Source organism: Panthera leo, chromosome C1, assembly GCF_018350215.1.
Source record: "Panthera leo isolate Ple1 chromosome C1, P.leo_Ple1_pat1.1, whole genome shotgun sequence".
Lineage (NCBI taxonomy): Eukaryota > Metazoa > Chordata > Mammalia > Carnivora > Felidae > Panthera > Panthera leo.
In genome coordinates, this window is record NC_056686.1 from 170,340,773 (window position 1) to 170,361,816 (window position 21,044).

Here is a 21,044-nt window from a genome sequence, read left to right on the forward strand (position 1 = left end):
CTTCCTAAGAATGACATGTTAAAAATTTAATGATGTTGTCTTTACTAATAGGAGTTAATCCTATTGCTTCTCTCAAGAATGAAAATCACAGAACTTGAGATAAAACTGGGTAAAAAGTGACCAAAGCTCTAGGTCAGAGAAGAAATTAATTTTTAGTTTCCCAAATTAAGGCATAATTTCTGTAAAGTGGCTTCAAAAACTACAGCAAATTATAAATAATGATATGAGGGACAAATGGTAAGCTCATTGTTATTTGTCTCTGAACAGTTGATGGTTCAGTTCTGCATGGTTTTTGAGCAAGTTTTATTCAGTTCTATGAAGAATATTAGAAAAATGTAGTAACATAATCCAGGATACTTTCAAAATACATAAAGGCTATAAGGAAATGAGGAGAAAATGATAATGAGCAACAACAGATGTTTCTTTCTTGGAAGAGTAATGAGAGATAGAAATAGCATCTTGCAGAAAGTACAAGGATTTTATCACCAATTTTTCAAGAATTCATCAAGATATTTCACAAATATGTGTGACTTTTAAAACATAAAAAAAGATGAGAAAAAGATGCAGATCCATAATTCGAAGAGATATGTTGGCCCCAATAATACGCATCTGTGGACCAGGCAAAAGTCACATAAGATTCTACTTAACAACATGTTTCTGTATCTGAAATCACATCACAATAGATTAATCATTTGGATTAAAATGCAAATATTTGTATTTTGCTATGTAAATGTACATTTCTCTGGGAGTGGCAACATATATCCTTTTTAGAACTAGCTTTTCTACACTGATGACTTAGTAGGAAAATGCAGAAAAATAATTGGTTGAAAAGGAATGGCATGTTGCATAAGATAAAAAGGTACAATGTGGACTTGCATCAATGAGGAAAATTATATCATGTCTTTATATACTACTGGAATTTCTTATTAAATCCATTCATCAGGGACATTGGAAAATGATGCTATAAGACAGGAGGAAGAGTCAAAGAAAGGTGAGGAGTAAGATAAAAACTAATCTCTGGCTGTTTTGGTCTACTCAGTCTTAAATATATAGAAGAAATTGTTGATATAGAATATTAATCTTCCTCTACATAATTGATTTGCTTTTAATGTTACTGTTTTGAAATTTGACCAGCTGCCTGATTATTTTTTCAGGCTTGCTGTCTCTTGCCCTATTCTGAGCTGCTGCTTTAGCACTCCCCAAACTCCACCCTTGCCTCTGACAACAGTTAAAGACAGCCAACAGTTATTATTTACTTGGTTACTGTCGTTTATTTTGGCTTAAATGACAGAAAATTACTTTCTCATTGTTCCTTGAGGCTGGAAGATCAACATGCCATCAGTGTTTGGTTTCTCCTGAGGCCTCTCTCTTTGGTTTATAGACAGCCATCTTCTCACTATGTCCTCACATGGCCTTTTTTCTGTGTATATATATCCCTGATGTGTCTTCCTCTTTCTTTTTTTTTCCAGTTTCACTTGGACATAATTGATATATATCAGTATACAAGATGATGGTTTGATTTACATACATTGTGAAATAATTACTTAATGATTCAGCTAACCATCTTCACATACAGATAAAGTTAAAAAGAAAAAAAAATCTGTGGTGAGAACTCATGGGGTATACTCTCAACAGCTTTCCTATATAGCCTACAGCAGTGTGTGCTATAGTCATCATGTTATTTATTATATCCCAAGTACTTATTGATCTAATAACTGGAAGTTTGTACCTTTTAGCCAGCTCATTTCAGTTCCCACCCCTCACCCTTTGCCTCTAGTAACCAACAGTCTGATCTCTTTTTCTATGACCTTTTTTTTTTTAAAGATTGCATATATAAGTGAGATCATAGAATATTTGTCTTTACCTGAATGACTTATTTCACTTAGTATTATGCCTTCAGGTTTCATCCATGTTGTCACAAATGATGCCATTTTCTTTTTTTTAAGTGACTGAATAATACTCCTCTGTGTGTGTGTGTGTGTGTGTGTGTGTGTGTGTGTGTGTATTCCAACTTTATCCATTCATTCATTGATGGACATTGTTTTCATGTCTTGGCTATTGTAAATAATGTTGCTATGAACATGGACGTGCTGATACCTTTTTGAGTTAGTGTTTTCATTTCTTTCAGATACATTTCCAGAAGTGGAATTTGTAATTCATATAGTAGTTTCACTTTTAATATTTTGAAGATCCTCCATACTGTTTTCCTTAGTGGTTGTACCAATTTGCGATTCTACTAACAATGCACAAGGGTTTGCTTTTCTTGATACATATACCAACATTTGTTTCCTTATTCTTTTAATGATGACCTTTTTAATGGGCATAAGGTAATAGCTCATTATGGATTTGGTTTGCATTTTCCTAATGACTAGTGATGTTGAGCATCTTTTTATTTGCTTTTTGGCTTTTTTTATGTCTTCTTTGGACAAATACCTATTCAGGTCCTTTGCTCATTGCTAAACTTATTTATTTTTTTGGCTGTTGAGTTAGATGAGTTCTTTATATATTTTAGATATTAACCCTTTATCAGATATATGACTTGCAATCATGTTTGTCTCATTCCTTAGGTTGTCTCTTGACTTTGGTGATGGCTTTTGGTAGTATTGACATTTTAACAATGTCATTTCTTCCAATCCATGAACACAGGATACCTTCTCATTTATTTGTGTCTTCCTGGATGTCTTTAATGTCTTATAATTTTCAGAGTAGAGATTTTTTTTACCTCATTATTTAAGTTTATTCCTAAGTATTTTGCTTTTTTACTGTAAGTGGGATTTATTTCTCTTTTGGGGAATTTGTTTGTGTATAGAAATAGTAATTTTTCTATGTTTATTTGTGTGCTATAACTTTACTAAATTGATTAATTAGATCAGTTTTTTTTATTGAGTCTTTATGATTTTTTTTTAATTCGCAAAGTATTATATATATTTTTAAAAACTTGATCCAATGATTTGAGCAGCATCATTTTAAACAAGATTTTAATGTAATTATTTTTTTTCCTAAATTTTATTTTTTAATTTACAACCAAGTTAGTTAGCATATAGTGCAACAATGATTTCAGGAGTGATTCCTTAATGCCCCTTATCAATTTAGCTTATCCCCCTTCTACAATCCCTCCAGCAACCCTCTGTTTGTTCTCTATATTTAAGATTCTCTTATGTTTTGTTTCCCTCCCTGTTTTTATATTATTTTTGCTTCCCTTCCCTTATGTTCATCTGTTTTGTCTCTTAAAGTCCTCATATGAGTGAAGTCATATGATTTTTGTCTTTTTCTAACTAATTTCACTTAGCATAATACCCTCCAGTTCCATCCATGTAGTTGCAAATGGAAAGATTTCATTCTTTTTGATTGCCAAGTAATACCCCCTTGTATACATATATACCACATCTTCTTTATCCATTCGTCCATCGATGGACATTGGACTCTTTCCATACTTTGGTTATTGTTGATAGTGCTGCTATAAACATGGGGGTGCATGTGTCCCTTCAAAACAGCACACCTGTATCCCATGGATAAATGCCTAGTAGTGCAATTGCTGGGTCATAGGGTAGTTCTATTTTTAGTGTTTTGAGGAACCTCCATACTGTTTTCCAGAGTGGTTGCACCAGCTTGCATTCCCACCAACAATGCAAAAGAGATCCTTTTTCTCCGCATCATCACCAACATCTGTTGTTGCCTGAGTTGTTAATGTTAGCCATTTTGACAGGTGTAAGGTGGTATCTCATGGTGGTTTTGATTTGTATTTCCCTGATGATGAGTGATGTTGAGCATTTTTTCGTGTGTTGGCCATCTGGATGTCTTCCTTAGAGAAGTATCTATTCATGGCCTTTGCCCATTTCTTCACTGGATTATTTGTTTTGTGGGTGTTGAGTTTGATAAGTTCTTTATAGATTGTGGATTAACCTTATCTGGTATGTCATTTGCAAATATCTTCTCTCATTCCACAGGTTGCCTTGTAGTGTTGCTGATTGCTTCCTTCACTGTGCAGAAGTTTTTATTTTGATGAGGTCCCAATAGTCATTTTTGTTCTTATTTCCATCTTATTTGCCTCCAGAGATGTGTTGAGTAAGAAGTTGCTGTGGCTGAGGTCAAAGAGGTTTTTGCTTACTTTCTCCTTGAGGATTTTAATGGCTTCCTGTCTTACCTTTAGGTCTTTCATCCATTTTGCGTTTATTTTTGTGTATGGTGTAAGAAAGTGGTCCAGGTTCATTTTCTGCATGTTGCTGTCCAGTTTCCCCAGCACCATTTGCTGAAGAGACTGTCTTTATTCCATTGGATATTCTTTCCTGCTTTGTCAAAGATTAGATGGCCATACACTTGTGGGTCCATTTCTAGGTTCTCTATTCTGTTCCACTGATCTGAGTGTCTGTTTTTGTGCCAGTACCATACTGTCTTGATGATTGCAGCTTTGTAGTATAACTTTAAGTCTGGGATTGTGATGCCTCCTGCTTTGGTTTTCTTTTTCAAGATTGCTTTGGCTATTTAGGGTCTTTTCCGGTTCCATACAAATTTCAGGATTGTTTGTTCTAGCTCTGTGAAGAATGCTGTCTTTAGGATTCTATGTCTTTAGGTTTGCAGTCTGTAGGTTTTTCTATGAATGATTCATCGTGAATGGATGTTCAGTTTTGTTAAATGTTTTTCTGCATCTATTGAAATATATGTGATTCTTTTCTTCTATTCTGTTAACGTGTCATACCACATTGATTTTGCATATATTTAACCATCTTTGCAGCCCAGGGATAAATTCTACTTGATCATGGAGAATGATCCTTTGAATGTGCTGCTGAATTCTGTTTGCTAGTATTTTATTGAGAATTTTTGCATCTATATTCGCCAGGGATATTGGCCAGTAGTTTTGGTTTTGTTTTTGTTTGTTTGCTTGTTTGTTTCCTTTCCTGGTTTTGGTATCAGGATAACGCTAACCTTATAAAATGAGTTTGGCAGTATTGACTGCTTTTTAATTTTAAGGGTTTGAGAAGGATTGGTGTTAATTCTTATTTCAGTATTTGGTCAAATTCACCAGAGAAGACATGTGGGAGATTTTTGGTTACTGATTCAATCTCCTTACTAGGAATTGGTATGTTTAGAATTTCTATTCTTTCCTGATTCATTCTTGGTAAATTATATGTTCCTAAGAATTTTTCCATTTCTTCTAAGTTGTTCAGTCTTTTAGCATATTGTTTATAGTACTCTTCTATCATCCTCTGAATGTCTGTGGTGTCAGCTATAATGTCTTTGGCTTTAATTATAATTTTGTTGATTTGGATCCTTCCTATTTTTTTCTTTGGTTAGTCTAGCTAAGGGTTTGTTGATTCTGTTTATCTTTTCAAAGAACCAACTCTTAGTCTGGTTAATCTTTTCTACTTTTCTGTTCTGTTTCATTTATTTCTGTTCCATTATTTATTGTTTCCTTCTAACTTGGGGCTTAGTTTGTTCTTTTTTTAGTTTCTGAAGGCCTCGAGTTATGTTGTCTAGGATCTTGCTTCTTAATGTAGGTGTTTATAGCTATGAGCTTCCCTCCTGGAACTGCTTTTGCTGTGTTGCAAGTTCTGGTATATTCTCCCCACCCCCTTTATTTTTGTCTCAAGAAACTTTATTTCCTTTTTAATTTTTTCTTAATCTATTAGTTGCTCAAGAGTGTGTTGTTTATTTTCCATGTGTTCCTGGATTTCACAGGTTTCCTCTTCTCAATTTCTAGTTTCATGCCATTGTGATCTCAGAAGATACTTGGTGTCATTTTAATTGTCTTGAATTTAAGATTTGTTTTGTGGCCTATCATATAGTCTATTGTATGAAACGTTCCATTTGTGCTTGTTAAGGATGTGTATTCTGTTGAATAGAATGTTCTGTATGTGTCTGTTAAGTTCGTTTCTAAGGTGGGTTGGTAGTAATGAATTCATTCAAGTAATGAATTTGTTTGGAAGAGCTTTTATCCTTCCTTTGTTTCTGAAGTACAGCTTTGCTGGGTATAGAATTTGTGATTGCAGTGATTTTATTTCAATATTTTGAATACTTCCAGTTCTTTCCTGTTGAGAAATTTGCCTATAGTGACAATTTTCTCTTCATGTAACTTCTTTGTTTTTCTTAAAATTCTCTGACTTTTGACCACTTAATTATAATGGATCTCAGGGTAGCCCTCTTTGGGGTTCCTTTGGGAATCATGGGTCTGGATGTTCATTTGTCTCCCCAGGTTTGGGAAGTTTTCATCCATCACTGCTTTAATTATACTTTTAGTCACTTTCCCTTCTGGAATTTCCATAATGTGAATATTATTTCTTTTTATGATCCATAATTCCCATAGGCTTCTTTTCATTTTTTTCACTCTTCTTTTTGCTTCTTTGATTATATAATACTTAATGTCTTATACTCCAGGTTGCTGATGTTTTTTAAATTCATGATCAAGTTTATTTTTGAAAATTTCTGTTGAATTCTTTAGTTACTATGTTTCTTAATGTAGGATTTCCGTTTTTAGATGGTTGCAATTTCCTTGTCAAACTTCTCATTTGTTTATGCATTGCTTTCCTAATATTGTTTAGTTGTTTTTTGTTTTTGTTTTCATTTTTGTTGTTGTTTTTGTTTTTTTGGAGGTAAGTCTTGAGTATTCCCTGAATTCCCTGGTCAGGTGAGACTGACAGTTTTTCTATGCAGGTGGGGTAAACAAGGGCCAGAGATCTGTTTAAGGGACACTGTACATCAGGATGTTGAATAGACTTTGCAGTTTCCCAGGTGCTGTAGTTACATTCTCTGAAAGGACAGCCTGAAGGCTGTGTTTAGTGGTAAGTGGGGTTATAAATCCTATTTCTTGCCTGAGCATAGTGGGAGGTATAGCTCTAAAGATAGTAAAGCTCTTTGTTTGTAGTCTTAATTGAAACTGACCCACACCCTGAGTTCCTTGAATAAATAAGGCCACTGGATTTGTTCTGCAAATTCTCAGCTCTGCTTGCCTGCTTTGAAGCTCTAGTGCACTGAGCTGCCACTGCCTCTAGGAGTTGTTGCCAGCCTTTCTGGTCAAATGGGCCTGGAAGACACTGTTCACAGCAGGTGGGGTTATGTCTTAGCTCCCTTGTCTGGGTGGGATAAGGAGGGTCTATTCTGGGCTACTGTTCCCCAAAATGACTTCCAGTTGGGAGGGACCAGGAATTGCCTTCAGCCTTAGCTGTGAGTTAATTCCCCTGCCTGTGCATAGCATGGGAATGCCTCATGCCAGGAACTGTCTTTGCTCTGGGTGTGATCAGCTCTGTCCCCCTTTTGGCTCTAGAAACCCTGGGTTGCACTGATTCCAGGAGTTATCACCAGGCTTTGATGTCAGATAGGGCCAGAAGACACTCTATGTGGCAGGTAGAGTGCATGAGCTTGCAAGAGCACACTGGGCTTTTGGGCTCATTCCTCATTTGAGGATCTGAATTGGGCAGATTTACACCCAGCCAAATTGTCTGGTCTGAGTGAGCCCCTTACTTAGTTTTGCAGAAGAGTGAAACCACTGGTTGGGATTACTACCTGGGCACTGCACGTGTGAAATGGGTCTGCCAAGATCCATATGCTGGTTGTTGCAAGCCCCTCCCCCTTTTTCGGTTACAGTCAGATTTCCAGTGGCTGGGTTTTACAGATTCCTTTGCAGTCCCTGTGTTGCAGTATTAGAGTAGGGGCCCCTACAAAGCAACCCATAATGCTGGAGGTGGGTGCTAGTTGTCCCCTTGGGTTTCTTTTCTCACTGGAGGAATGAAAGTTCAGGGAGACATCTCTATGTGGTGCTGCCCTAGTCTGATGGTGGGGGTGATTGGAGGCAATGTAGTTAATGTATAGCCATTTGTCTTAGCTTTTTAATGCAGTCTCTTGTTCTCTGTGTTGCAAGGGGTACTTCAGTCTCACCCCATGCTGTAGAATTCTCTTGGTGTTTCGTTCTTGAGTAGTTGTTCTTCTTGTGAGGGGAGCAAAGTCAGGAATGTGTTGTCAAGGTGATGTAACTCCCCCATCAGTGTTTAATGATCATTGCATTTTTAACAATTAAGCTTTCGGTTTCAAAATTATGTGGGTTTTATTTAAGCAAGCTACATGCTTGAAGTCTATAACCATAGTTTGTCACTGTATCCTCTGATGGAGAAATTATGTTTAATATTTCTCCATTTTTATTCATCAAAGACACTATTACTGCTATACCAGTTTTTGGATCCCCAACATTGGAAGTTATGTTCTTAATGTTTGTCTGTATGTGTATGTGTGCATGCATATCTATGTTTGAATTGCACTGCCTCACTGTGACTTTGTGGAGTTCTAATGCTCTGGATTTGTAGATATTTGCCTATTGCTAGTGGTCTTGATAGAGCACGTAAAATTGCTAGGATTAATGTATTATGAAAATAGTGATCCCTTTGCTGTTTTATCTAATTCACTGTTGTAGTTAGAGCTCTGTGTTAGACCTCTGTGTTAGACTGCACATATTTCTCAATTTTTATTTTTTAATATTTATTTGATTTTTTTAAATCACTTAAAAATTTTCTTCACTTGGAAGATGTAAGTATAGAGATGTATTGATAAATTTTTCTTTATAGAAGAACTAAGGGGAGAAATTAGTTGTCTTTTATTAGCCTGTACATTGGTTTTATTAGATAGTGTCTTATTAGCCTTTCGTGTCTGTGACACTGTTTGCTTATAAAAATAAAACCATTGATATGCACATTTCTTAGGTAACAGAATCTTTTTATGTTTTATACCTTATTACTACACAATAGGTTTAATATTTTTAAAAAGTAATTTAATTCTGTTTTTTTGTTCTATAATGAAACTTCCAAATTCTTCATGCTGATAACTGTAATCTATTGGCAGTCTTAGTTGTTCAAATTAATGGAAGGCCAACAATTATAGTAATATTCCAGGCGATGGGAAGTGTTTGTGTCAAAAGCTCGACTTCTATGGCTAGACTGGAGTCCTATGAAATGATGAAGCATTTGAATACACAATTTCACAGTGGTACAGCCCCACTGTTTAGCACAGGTGTTTCTCTAATTGTGATCTAGTGAGGAGGTATAGGGTTTAATGGCCCAGAAACTTACATTTTACCTCTCTGACCTTGTGCATTCATGTAAGTACTTAATAAAATTTGTAGGAACATAAGCTAACTCCTGAGATGGCTGAGAATTGTTTTTCCAAGTATATGTGGCAGTCTGTTACTTTTCTCCACTTTAATATTTAATACATGCATTAAGGGAAGTTATGTTTATTTTCACAGGTACCTGATAAAATAAAAATCTAGAGATTTTCAATGAGATGATAACATTCATTTAAGAAATGATTCACTCCCTTCTAAGGAAGTGGGATAAATCAGAAAGCATTGATTAGACCGTTTTAACCTCGTATATTGGTTTTCTAGGACTCATTTTCTTTTAGAGGGATAATAAATTTAAAAATATGCCATAGAATCAGAATCTAAGAAATTGAGATCTTGGATAGTTTAAAAATATTTTTAGGCATGTAATACTCAAATATAAAATTTCAAGAAATTAAATTGTGGCGCTTAGATTAAAAAAAACTATTTTTGTACTCTTTGGTTTGTTCTATAGCTCTAAGAGGTCTAAATGCTCTATTCTTCTCAAAACCCTAAAATTGAATGATTTTTAAAGTTGGTCTCTTAGCTTTTGGTAGAATAGGAATTGAGTCTATTTAACAATTTCCATTTCTAGAAATGGTGGACTGAGTTGTTGTCAACCAAAGCTGCTCCGAAGGACATGTAGAGCTTCTGGACAAAATAGTAAAAAAAATTCTCTTTTTAAAAAAATGTTTATTTCTTTATTTTGAGAGAGAGCACATGTGAGAGTGAGCATGAACAGGGTTCGGGCAGAGAGAGAGAGTGGGAGAGAGAAAATCCCAAGCAGGCTCCGCACCGTCAGCATGGAGCCCCACATAGGGCTGAATCTCACAAACCATAAGATCATGACCTGAGCTGGAATCAAGAGTTGGCCACTTAACTGACTGAGCCATTCAGGTTTTCTCCATGTCCCCACCCCCCCTTCCCCCAACCAAATTCTTAAGGGCATTGAGAGCTACTGTTGTAGGGCCAAGTTTCAGGAGAGAAAGAAGACCAGCCCAGAAAGAGAAGGTCAGCACTTGAGGCTGCTTTCAGACCCCAAGGATGACTAGATTAGGGTGGATATTTCCTAGGGAGAAAAGACTCAATTCTCTAGGAATGTTTAACAATTTTAACTTCATATGCAACAATAATATGGCTTCAAATACAGTAGAGACAAAACTGACAGAACTAAAATAAGTGCACCAATACATATTTATTGTGGGAAATTTTAGCACATCTTTCCTTAAAATAATTGGAAAAACAAACAAACAAAAAAATACGTGCATAGAAGACGTGACCAACAGTAATTCCAAATGCATCTCTGGACACTTCCTAGATCAGACAGCTTCCTGTGTTTTCTTGGGAAACTGTTGCCAACTTTGAGATTATGCCACTTTACATGTGCTTTCCCCCTCCTGTCCTCCCTCACTTCTCAATTTAAGTTATTTTTGTTGCCTTGAGTTTGCATCACACAGGATTGGTGCATACTGGCTCTGTTTGTTAGAGGGCTTGGATTAAGAAATTGTGTTACTAATGTTCATTCGAAAAATACAGGGTTACCTTGTTACCAAGCAGTGTTACCCTGGATACTTAAACTCTCTCTGTGGGCACAATGGAGATGAGAATATTAACAATAACAACAACAAAGACAAGTGCTGATCAATAGATCAGTGATGACAAGAGAATAAAACTTAACCAATATTGTGGGAAGAACAACGTTAGGAAAAAAAAGGTATTCCTTATATCACTGCCACACTAAAAGGCAAGAGCCACATTCTCATCCCATAGAATGAGCACAAAATAGAAGACATATGTGAAGAGTAATCTGTGGAGTCAAGAGTAATTGAGCAATAAGGAGTGTTTAGCAAAAACTATTTTGGGAAAAATTTAGCAAATCTCCAAAGGCATGAAATAGCTATTAATTTCAGGGTAAAGTACCTTATAATGTGCTACAATTAAGGGAATTCCTGAAAATTTAAGCCAGATGTTTGACATAAATTGTAAAGCACACATTTCTCCCCCAAATCAAATTCAATAAAGCATTTTCATGTAAATTAATTTGGGAGCATAGATCTTATAGCAGACAAGTGCCTGAAGAGGTAGCATATGGTCCAAAATGTAGCTCTGGGAAAACACTAAATTCTAACCTCTCTTCTTTATTTGAATAAGTGTCTTCTCTAAACAATTTGATATCTTAATTTCTGTATTTCTACTCTTTGATGAGTTCATACAGTTCTGAAGTTCTTTGAAAATATAAATCCAAAATAGTAGCACATGGCCCTTTTATAGGTGATTCTCAAATAGTTATCTTTACCCTCCATTCAGTCTATTTGTTGTTCTGAGTGGCTTTTCTTATAACACAGAGCATATTTCTCTGGAAAGCCCATCATTAATTACCTCAAACTCCGTATATCCCCAAATACCCAAATTATGTCTTACTTCTAATGAATCCCCCTTACCTACAATAACATGTCCAAATCCTTTCTTCTGGAAAACAAGGGTTAGTTTTCAAGCATCTCCTTGTGATCATTTCCATGAACCCTGTACTTAAGTTCAACAGTGTTAATAAGTATTCCCTAAGGTTGATCAATATTTTCTCACTTGTTTGCACATTGTTCCCTTTGCCTGATGCTGCTGCAACATGACAACTTTGGTATATTTTGAATTTCTATTTTATCACTTTATTCTTACATTTTTTTTGAACCCCTCAAGCAAAAATGCCTTTTCTATATTTTTATTTTACATTGTATTGCTATTGGTGAACGATTTTTATTCCTTAGATTAAAAGTTCCTTTAATCCATTTAATCCATTTCCATTTAATCCATTTAATCCATTTAAAAGTTCACTTACTCCATCCACAGTGAATCCATTTATCATATGGCATATCTCTGAGAACTTGATAGCTCTAATTTGTTAATGAACTTATAACTTGCCGTGCTCCAAAAATTCTTTAATATGAAACCACCATGTGCGTCAGATAATTCTTATGGTAGGGTGGTGTAAGAGCAGTGACTTCACATGCAGCCACATTATCCTATTTGCTTTTTTACCCTCTTACATTAGTAACTACATAGATAGGTAAATGAGATTGGCAACCAAACAAATAATAGTGATGATGATAAACATTACATCTAAAAAATTTATTTTTACATTTCTATTTAGACCGTTTTGTTATCCCATTATCAGCATGCAAGAAGAATTAGGATACTGTATTCTGTGGGGCTTGACAAATCAGTAGTTTCAGTATGAGTCATTTGAGCTGCTTTTAAGAGTCTACTAAGAAAGCTATTATCCCACTTCATCATACTTACAAGCACTAACATTTATGGGTTTTTATCCCAATTTGTATTTATTGAGTCTGCGTCTATATTACGTTAAGTGATATTTAAAGAATTGTTTCTTGTAAAGATTATGATTGAAACTAGAAATCCATGATGATTACCAAGGAATAACAAAAGAAGAGCTGTAACTATTACCATGAATTCATTCTGGTTCTGAGAAACATGTTGACATGCTGTTCAATCCTAATTCTTGCCTCAAGTTTAAATGAGTTGTCATTCTTGTAGAAGAAAAGAACTTTTGTGTCTTGTTGGGTATAATATTCAGTATTGAATGTTCAAGGGTAGTCTCTGAAGAAGTAGATACCAATTCACAGATAAAAATGTCTGAGAGGCAATCATCACTTAATGTGTTGATGATGGTATCACCATGGTGAAGCGGGCTCGGATTATCTCAGCTTGCAGATCTAATACTTAAACAAATTTTAAAAGACAGCCACTCTCTCTCTGACCAACAGAGTGGAAATTGCTGCTTTTCCACTCATTATAGCATAAAGTATAGTTATATTTTGCTGAAAATATCCATTTATCAAGATGCAGTCTGTGGTATGATGTCTCTTCCAGGAAAACAATCCCCAAACTAGTTATAATGTTTTCTTACATAACTAACGTTTTTATGGAAAGTACTTGGGAAATGTATCAGAGCAGCAGAGATCCTTCTCTCTGGTAAGGAGAGACTGTGATAGGGTGACTTACAGCTAAAATCCAGCTTCTCATGCATTTCTCATTACCATAAACTAGTATGCAATATCTAAATGTGTTTCCAAACAAATCGTTAATTGTCTTCAAAAGAGGGTTTTAAATTTTTTAACTCAAATAATTTTTTTTTTGGTACAACTTCAAGGACAGACCATTTAATAATGTTCAGAGGATGTTGGTTAAAAATGAAAATTAGCTGAATTGTCAGCAGTATGCTAAGAAACTCAAGAAGGTATTTTAAATAGTGTAGGAATAGGGTTTCTAAACTGGGTTTGGGAAGTGTGTATATGTCACCCTTTAGTTCCACCTCAGGTCTATTAGATTTCCTGTATTACTTCTCAAATGATATGATTTGTTCTTTAATATACTTTCTTCTCCCTAACCATTCATCTATGAGTCTTCCTGAATTAAAAAAAAAAAAGACTTTTTCCAAGCCCATACTACCTGGAAGAGAGAAAAGACCACTTAATTCAGTATTCTTTTTAAATATGTTTCCTTACACCTCATGACATATTTCAATTTTTCACTCATGTTTTTTTCCTTTGCTTCCAAAACTACCAGAAGTTATAGAATATTGTTCAATATGTTTTGCTAAATCTGCTTATAGGAAAGAATTAACTTCAGTGGCTTTTCCATGCTTGACTATTGTCACAACTACACAGTAGTCATTTTTACTTGAATCCCTGTCTTCAGATAAACAAATGAAAGATACAGAAGAAACTAGCAAAGCTTTAACTTACTCATAATTTCCTTTATAACTCTTGAAAATGTCTGTGATTTTGTTTTATTGGTAGACTTAAAGTTGCACTACTATTTATGAGAGTAGTAAATTGGATTATTTATCACCATAGCTTTTTACTCAAGATTATTATCCAAGTTGTTGCTTGAGTTCCCAAGCCCATTCCCATATTTGGTGATTCTCTGGAAGGACTTACAGGATTCAGCATATTGTTGTACTCATGATTAAGATTTATCACAGTGATACATTAAAACTATATACCCAGATCAGCATGAGAAATCAGTTCATCTGGGTGAATCCTTATTCTTACTGCCTATGTTCTCTGTCTCCTATCAGGAGTCACACAGCACACCCTCTCTAACAAAGAACGCTGCCATTTGTGTTAGATGTTTCTTCCCACAGAAGCGCGTTTGATACTTAGAGACAGATTTTTATTGGAGATCGATAAAGTCCTAGAATGTGACAACATTCTAGAATCCCAGAAAGAAAGTAGTTGTTCACCATCCATCACAGTGTATACAAATGGTCTAGGCACATAAAACCCATCTTATTAGGAGCTGTTACAAAATCTAAGTTCCTGGACACCAGTCAAGAGCCAACCTTGCAAGCAGGCTTTTCTAAAGATGACAGCCTCAGGCTTGCTATGTTAACTTTTTTCTGTATGCAGATGTATGATACATAATTAGGTACAATTTTTCATGATGTAAAGATATTCCATTATTCTGCTTAGTATGTTTGCTTTCTCTTTTGGTCTCTATGTGTGTATGTCTGTCTCTCTGTGTGTTTGTGTATTGTTAGATTATTTGCTCCAGCAAAGAAAAGACTTTTTTTTTTTTATCCAACAAAATTAGTTTGATGAAGCAAGGGAGACCACATACCATGGTAACAAATGATGATTTGGAGGAAAGCTTCAAGGAAATTGCAGGAAAAATTTGGATACTATTAGGAAGAAGGAAAAATTCAGTGATTGATTTTAATGCTTTAGTTATTTTTTAAAATTGATTATATTTTACATAAAAAAATCCTTAGGAGACCAGAGGAAAGAGGCAGGGTTACAATTATTACTGGAGAAATAGTAGTCACACTTAAGAAAGGAGAGGAGCATGCTTAATGTTTTCTGTGGTTGCACAATGTCTTGTTTTGTCTCTTGAGGCATGATGTCAGAACATTATTATTTTTGTCTTGTCCTATTGTGATCAAGGGGAATCTTCATCGGATGTTGATATTATGTGAAATTGTTTATTAGCAGAAAACTTAAAAAAATATTTATCCTTATGGTCCTACAACACCTACCCTGCTGGGTGTACAGTTGATATTTAAAATAGTTGATTCACCACTTAACTGGATCCCCATTTATAAGGATGAACACTGCCTGTTCACAGTGTTGCCTACCTATAACCATTTTGGTAGAGTATTTCCTTTTCTGAGGTCATATGTAAGGGATGTCTGAAGGATAGTCATATATTTTCTCAAAAGGAATGATAAATAGACATTACTACTACAAAGTTTAGGGAATCCGAGTACTCATAGACCTGTGTCTGTCAACATGAACAATGGAATAATACAGTCTAGTATACCTAAGGAGTATGAATATTCATCACTACCTTGAGTTTAGTGGTTATGTTTCCAATTACTTTGCACACTTAAGATTGAGGGAGAAACAAGATCTTCTATTGGGTTGTGGTTTAGTAGCTAATCCTTATTTTGACCCTCAGGACCCACTCCCTGAATTTCTCTCACTTTTTCCCTCCCTCTTCCTTTATCACATGCTTCTCCTCCCTTCATAGCCCCATGGAAATATTAATTAGAATTTTAATTTTTCTAGCCCCAACAAGTGAAACACTTTTCTGAGAGTTGTAGATCATTGTTTCATCTGAGTATTTGCATTTTTACTATATATACTGAAGCTATAGAAATAGGATGTGTTGCTCTGTGTCTTTAAACATTCATATAAATGTAACCATGCTTTCACATATCAGTATATATCTTGATTTTTTTTCACTAAACATGTTTTTGTTGTTTATCTAGGTTGATAACATTAGATTTCATTATTTTAACTCATCTTCCATAGTAAAGGTTAACATAGGTCTATAATCCAAATGTCTTTAATCTTCCTCCGTCTTTAATATTAAAGTCCAAGCCTTCTTCCTTAGTGACTGCATATAGTCCAGCCTTCTCCCACAATCTGAGGATTCCCAATAATACTCTTACCCAATCAGTTGTCAACTGTCACAAGAACGATAGCCTTCAGTGATTGCTGTGAAAGATATTTAGTGAGGAGCTTCAAGAAAAGAAAAATAGGCTCGAGTGAACCAAATTAGCCCCATTTTTTTCAATCCTGTTTGACAGACTTTTACAAAACTGTTCATGTTTTTTTTTCTCTCTCTTGAGTTCAGTTGGATGGCGGAGTCTATCACTAGAAGTAAAAATAGCCCTGTCCCCAGAATTTCATAATGGTTAAGAATGTTCAAAAGAATAAAAATGTTTAAAGATAATATTAATACTGCTACAAAAGGTTTTAGATATATAGACATAAAATATTTTGAAGATGAATTGTTTTATTTCTCCTGTGATCTAATAACCATATGAAACAAGAATGTGGAGATTTATAATGAAGGGATAAAGTGTTTCACTGAAATTGTAGATCTTTACAACGTATTCTAAAATTTGACATTGCTAAAAACTACACTTTCTTACTTTGTGATGTGTTAGGTGACCCCTTTTTACTTGTCTTGCATCACCATCCAGACAAGCTAAATGACACACTTTTTTAATTTCTCTTTTTTGTCACGTATTCTTGCAGGGATTGTGGTATGTTTTGTTGGCTAAGGATGTCATAACTTTTGTTCTCTCTGAAGGAAGTATCTTCACTTTTGTTATGGGCCTAGGGAAACTTTTATTTTTTTAAATGAATCTGGTCCGTGGACAGGTGGTATGCTGAGCTTTAAAACAGCTTGATGAATGATTTGGCTCTGCGTAGTGGTGTCATATAATGTATCTCAGTTGGCAGTCTCAGTGAAACAGAATAAGGCAGTCGGTTTTCAGTTATGTATTAGTCCTTGTGCCTACCTGACTTCCAGCTGTGCATGCTACGCATAAATCCTGCCCTTCCTCTCCTTGTTACAGTAATTCACCCAGAGCTGCCCATTCAAGTACCTTTACCTAACGATTGCATTCACCGTCAGCAGCCAGTCCTGTCACTGGGACAGATACAGGTTCTTTATTTGCTGATACACTATATTGTTTTATTCTAATCAATTTTCTGGAAATAACTTCCTCTTATCAGGGAACTAGATGGTTTATTTTGAAGGAGCTGGTCAATTTACACTTATATTTCAGCTTTTGTTAACAATACTGTCAACTTTTTTTTTATCACATTACTTGTAGAAATATGCTTTAGTTGGCATTATAGATAAAAATTATTTCCTTCCTTCTTAATAAAACACACTTAATAAAGGAGCATTTATATAATTTAATATAATTTAAGCATTGAGAACTTCACAAGATAGTGTATTTTTCAGTTTTACCTGTAGGCCACAGGGAGATGTTTAGTTTTCATTATATATTATTAATTTTTTTTTCATGCAGACATTCCTCTGAGATAATGGATAATGGATGTATTGGGAGGGGGACCAAATGATGGCTGGGAAGGACATGAAGAATTAGTTAGAATGAGGTCAGTCACGATTTGACGTACATTTGAACCACAGAAGTTGTAGAATATCTGAGAGGTTTTGAAGTAGAATTATTAAAATCTTTTATCTGATTAAGTGACAAAGAAGGACTGAGTAGAGGGAAGAGGAACAAGGAAATAGTAATTATAGTGAGATATAGAAGTGAAGGAGGCAGATAATGTACTCAGTTTGGGACAGAATTGTGAGATAAACTTAGATAGCAAGGTACAGTAGATAGTTGGAAATACAGTCTTGGAGTTGAGGAAATATGTTAGGGATAGATCTGGATTGGGAATCATGGTAGTAAAAGTCAACATGGAGTAGATTTGCTGACTAAGAGAATGAAAAAGCAGATAAATCCTAAAATTTTCATATCCTAAGGATCTACAGCTCTGTTGTCCAATGTAATAGCTACAGGCTTCATGGAGCTATAGAGCATTTGAAATAGTATAAATGAAGAAAGTGCTGTAAACATAAAAGGCACATTATGAAAATTTACAGAAACAAGCACAATTTCTCACTTTTTATATTACGTATTTGATATTTTGACTTGATTAAGCAAAATGGATTAAAATTCACTGTTTAGTACAGTTACTATAAAACTTAAAAGAGAAGCCACATGTATAATTTTTATTTCTGTTGGATCGTACTTATATCCATAGAATAAAATGCTGTCATATTCTCACAGTGACTCATGGTGAGGTCACCTGTTACTTTGCCAAACTTCTGTCCCTGTTGTTCGTGTTGCCTCCAACCAGCCAGATATGAGCTAGTCCCCTTCCACATCACCCTCTTTCAGAACTGTAGTCCTTTGGACATGTTGTTCCCAATTTTGGGAATGCCCAGGTCTTCCTTGCACATTCCTGTCTTTTTGGGTTGGCTTTTCAAAGAGTTGACAGATTCAATGAGTAAAAAGTATTAGAGATTCTGGTACTCTGATCACTTTTTACAGCTGCAGAGAGCTCCACTGCTTGGTTGTAACCTAATTTACAAAAGCAGTCTCCTGCTAATAGATATTTTGGTATTTATGTTCTTCTGCCATACAAATGCTTCAATAAGTAGCCTTGAAAGCTAATATTTTCATATCTTTATCTGTGCATCTTTGGTATAAATTCTAGAAGGAAATAGAGGGGAGAAAATAACAAAATGAGTCCTTAGTAGCCATCACCCCATTTCACTAATTATCAACTCATTTCCAATCTTCTTTTCTGTATACTCCTATTGTCCTGCTCAGATTATTTTGAAGAAAACCCCAGACATCATTTAAGTCCATCTATAAACATTTTAGTGCATATTTCTAAAAAGATGAGGGCTATTTTTAACATAACTGCAATTCTGTGATTCTTTATTATAATAAAATTTAAATGATAGTTTTTCTTATTTTTTTTTTTCTTTTTAAATTGATAGTTCAAATTGGGATGCAATAAGGTCTGTATATTGTAATTGGCTGATTTGTCCTTTAGTTTTATAAGTGATCTCCATCTCTTTCTTCCTAATGCAATTTATTTGTGGAAGTAACTGGGTCATTTGACTTGTAGAATTTTTGTAGTCCTTCAGTGTGCTCCTCTGCTCCCCCTTCTGCCTCCCCAATGCCTGTTGTTTTAGAAGGGTGATCAGATTCAGATTATGGTGTTTTTCTTTCTTTTTTTTTTTTTTTTGTTATTTTGTTTGTTTTTTGTTTGTTTGTTTTGCATGTGTGTGATTTTAGCAGTCACTGATGATCTTTGCCTACATCGGTTAGTTACTTCAGAAAAGCAAAATAGTAATTTTTGAATTTCTATCATTCTTCAGTATTTAGCTAGGATGTTTCTCTTAAGAGAAGAGTTAACCTCATGAAGTAATTGATAAGCTTTGGGATCAGTTTGCACAGGAAAGCAAATGTGTGCTTCTTTTCCCTTTGCATTCCACTTTTCAAAATAATGCTTTACTAGCATTATCTTTGAAGTAATTTTCTAAGTTCACTAGCATTCTCCACTAGTGAGCAAGGAGTAATTTTTATTGTTATAATAAACTTATGCATAGAAGCATGTAATTGTCCCTTCTGGGCCGTTGAAAAGTCCCTTTAAGTTGACAGAGGCCTTTTCCTTAAGCTTTATAATGAAAGTTGTTTCAGGATCATCTTACACATTTTATGCTCCAGTCATTTTCCCAAGTAGCCATGACTCTTTGAAGAGCCATATTATTTAGAAACTGCAATATGGTTTCTAGGGATCCTTACTGTTACTGGGTTGATGATTGTTCCTAAGTTTTAAGGGTAGACAAAATTAGTAAATACGAATTCTCTTTTCATGAAGTAATTTATTAGATGTTCTTTCTGATATTTTTGGTTCAAATGCAATATAACAGGGTTTCAACTTAAACTCATCAAGCTTGCCATCCATATCTCTTTTCTTCTGTGGTTAAAAGGAAAAAACCAGTAGTCAATAATACCAACATAATTACTCATTTATTTTATTTTGAAATACATTATAACAACTGCTTCATAAAATACTAATATCACCACCAATAATATGATTTCTTAGAAGCTGCTTATGTATTTTTGCAGTTCTTTTTGTCCTAAGGCCATATCTCACTGGAGATGTTGAGTCAAACTACTCTGTTTTGATGTTAGTTGATAATATTAACTATGCCATCAAGTAGTTTCAGTTAGACTCATTCGTTTCATCATTGCTGTTTGCGATTTTTAAAAAAAAATACATTTTATGATTGCTAGGATTCTTTACCATGTTTCTAAATCTTACAGACTTAAATGCATTGAGGGAAATATTACTTTATACCCATCTTTAATACACTGTTCCCAGTCTTCCTTTATAAGTAATCATTTAAAAAAAAGTTCTATCTTTCAATTGTTCTTTTATGTAAACTTCCTGTCCTATCTATTGACTGATCTACTGATCCATCCATAATCATTTCCTCTTCTTAAATGGTAGCATTCTGTATATGTACTTTTTTCTAACTCTTTTACTCTTAACCATATAGCTTCATAACTATATGTAAAGATAACTGTCTTTACTGTTTATAGCTGGAGAGCTCCACTGCTTGGTTGTAACCTGATTTATTAAACCAATCTCCTGTTAGTAGATATTTTGGTATTTTTGTTCTGCTATACAAATAATGCTTCAGTAAGTAGCCTTAAAAGCAAATATTTTCACATCTTTGGTATAAACTCTAGAAGGAAAAATTCTGAATCAAAGAGCACATACATACTAATTTCACTAGGTAAGGCCTAATTCACTGTATCTCCTAGGAGTTGTATAAATTTGGGTTCTCAAAATGTGTATGTCTGTTTCTCTAGGGAAGGGAAGGGAAGGGAAGGGAAGGGAAGGGAGAGAGAGAGAGAGAGAGAGAGAGAGAGAGAGAGAGAGAGAAAATATCCCAAGCAGGGTCAGTGCTATTAGTTCAGAACCTGATGTGGGGCTCAATGCCAACAACTGTGAGATTAGGATCTGAGCTGAAATCAAGAGTTGGACACCCAAATGACTGAGCCACCCAGATACCCCATGAATATTAGTACTTTAATGTGTCTCCA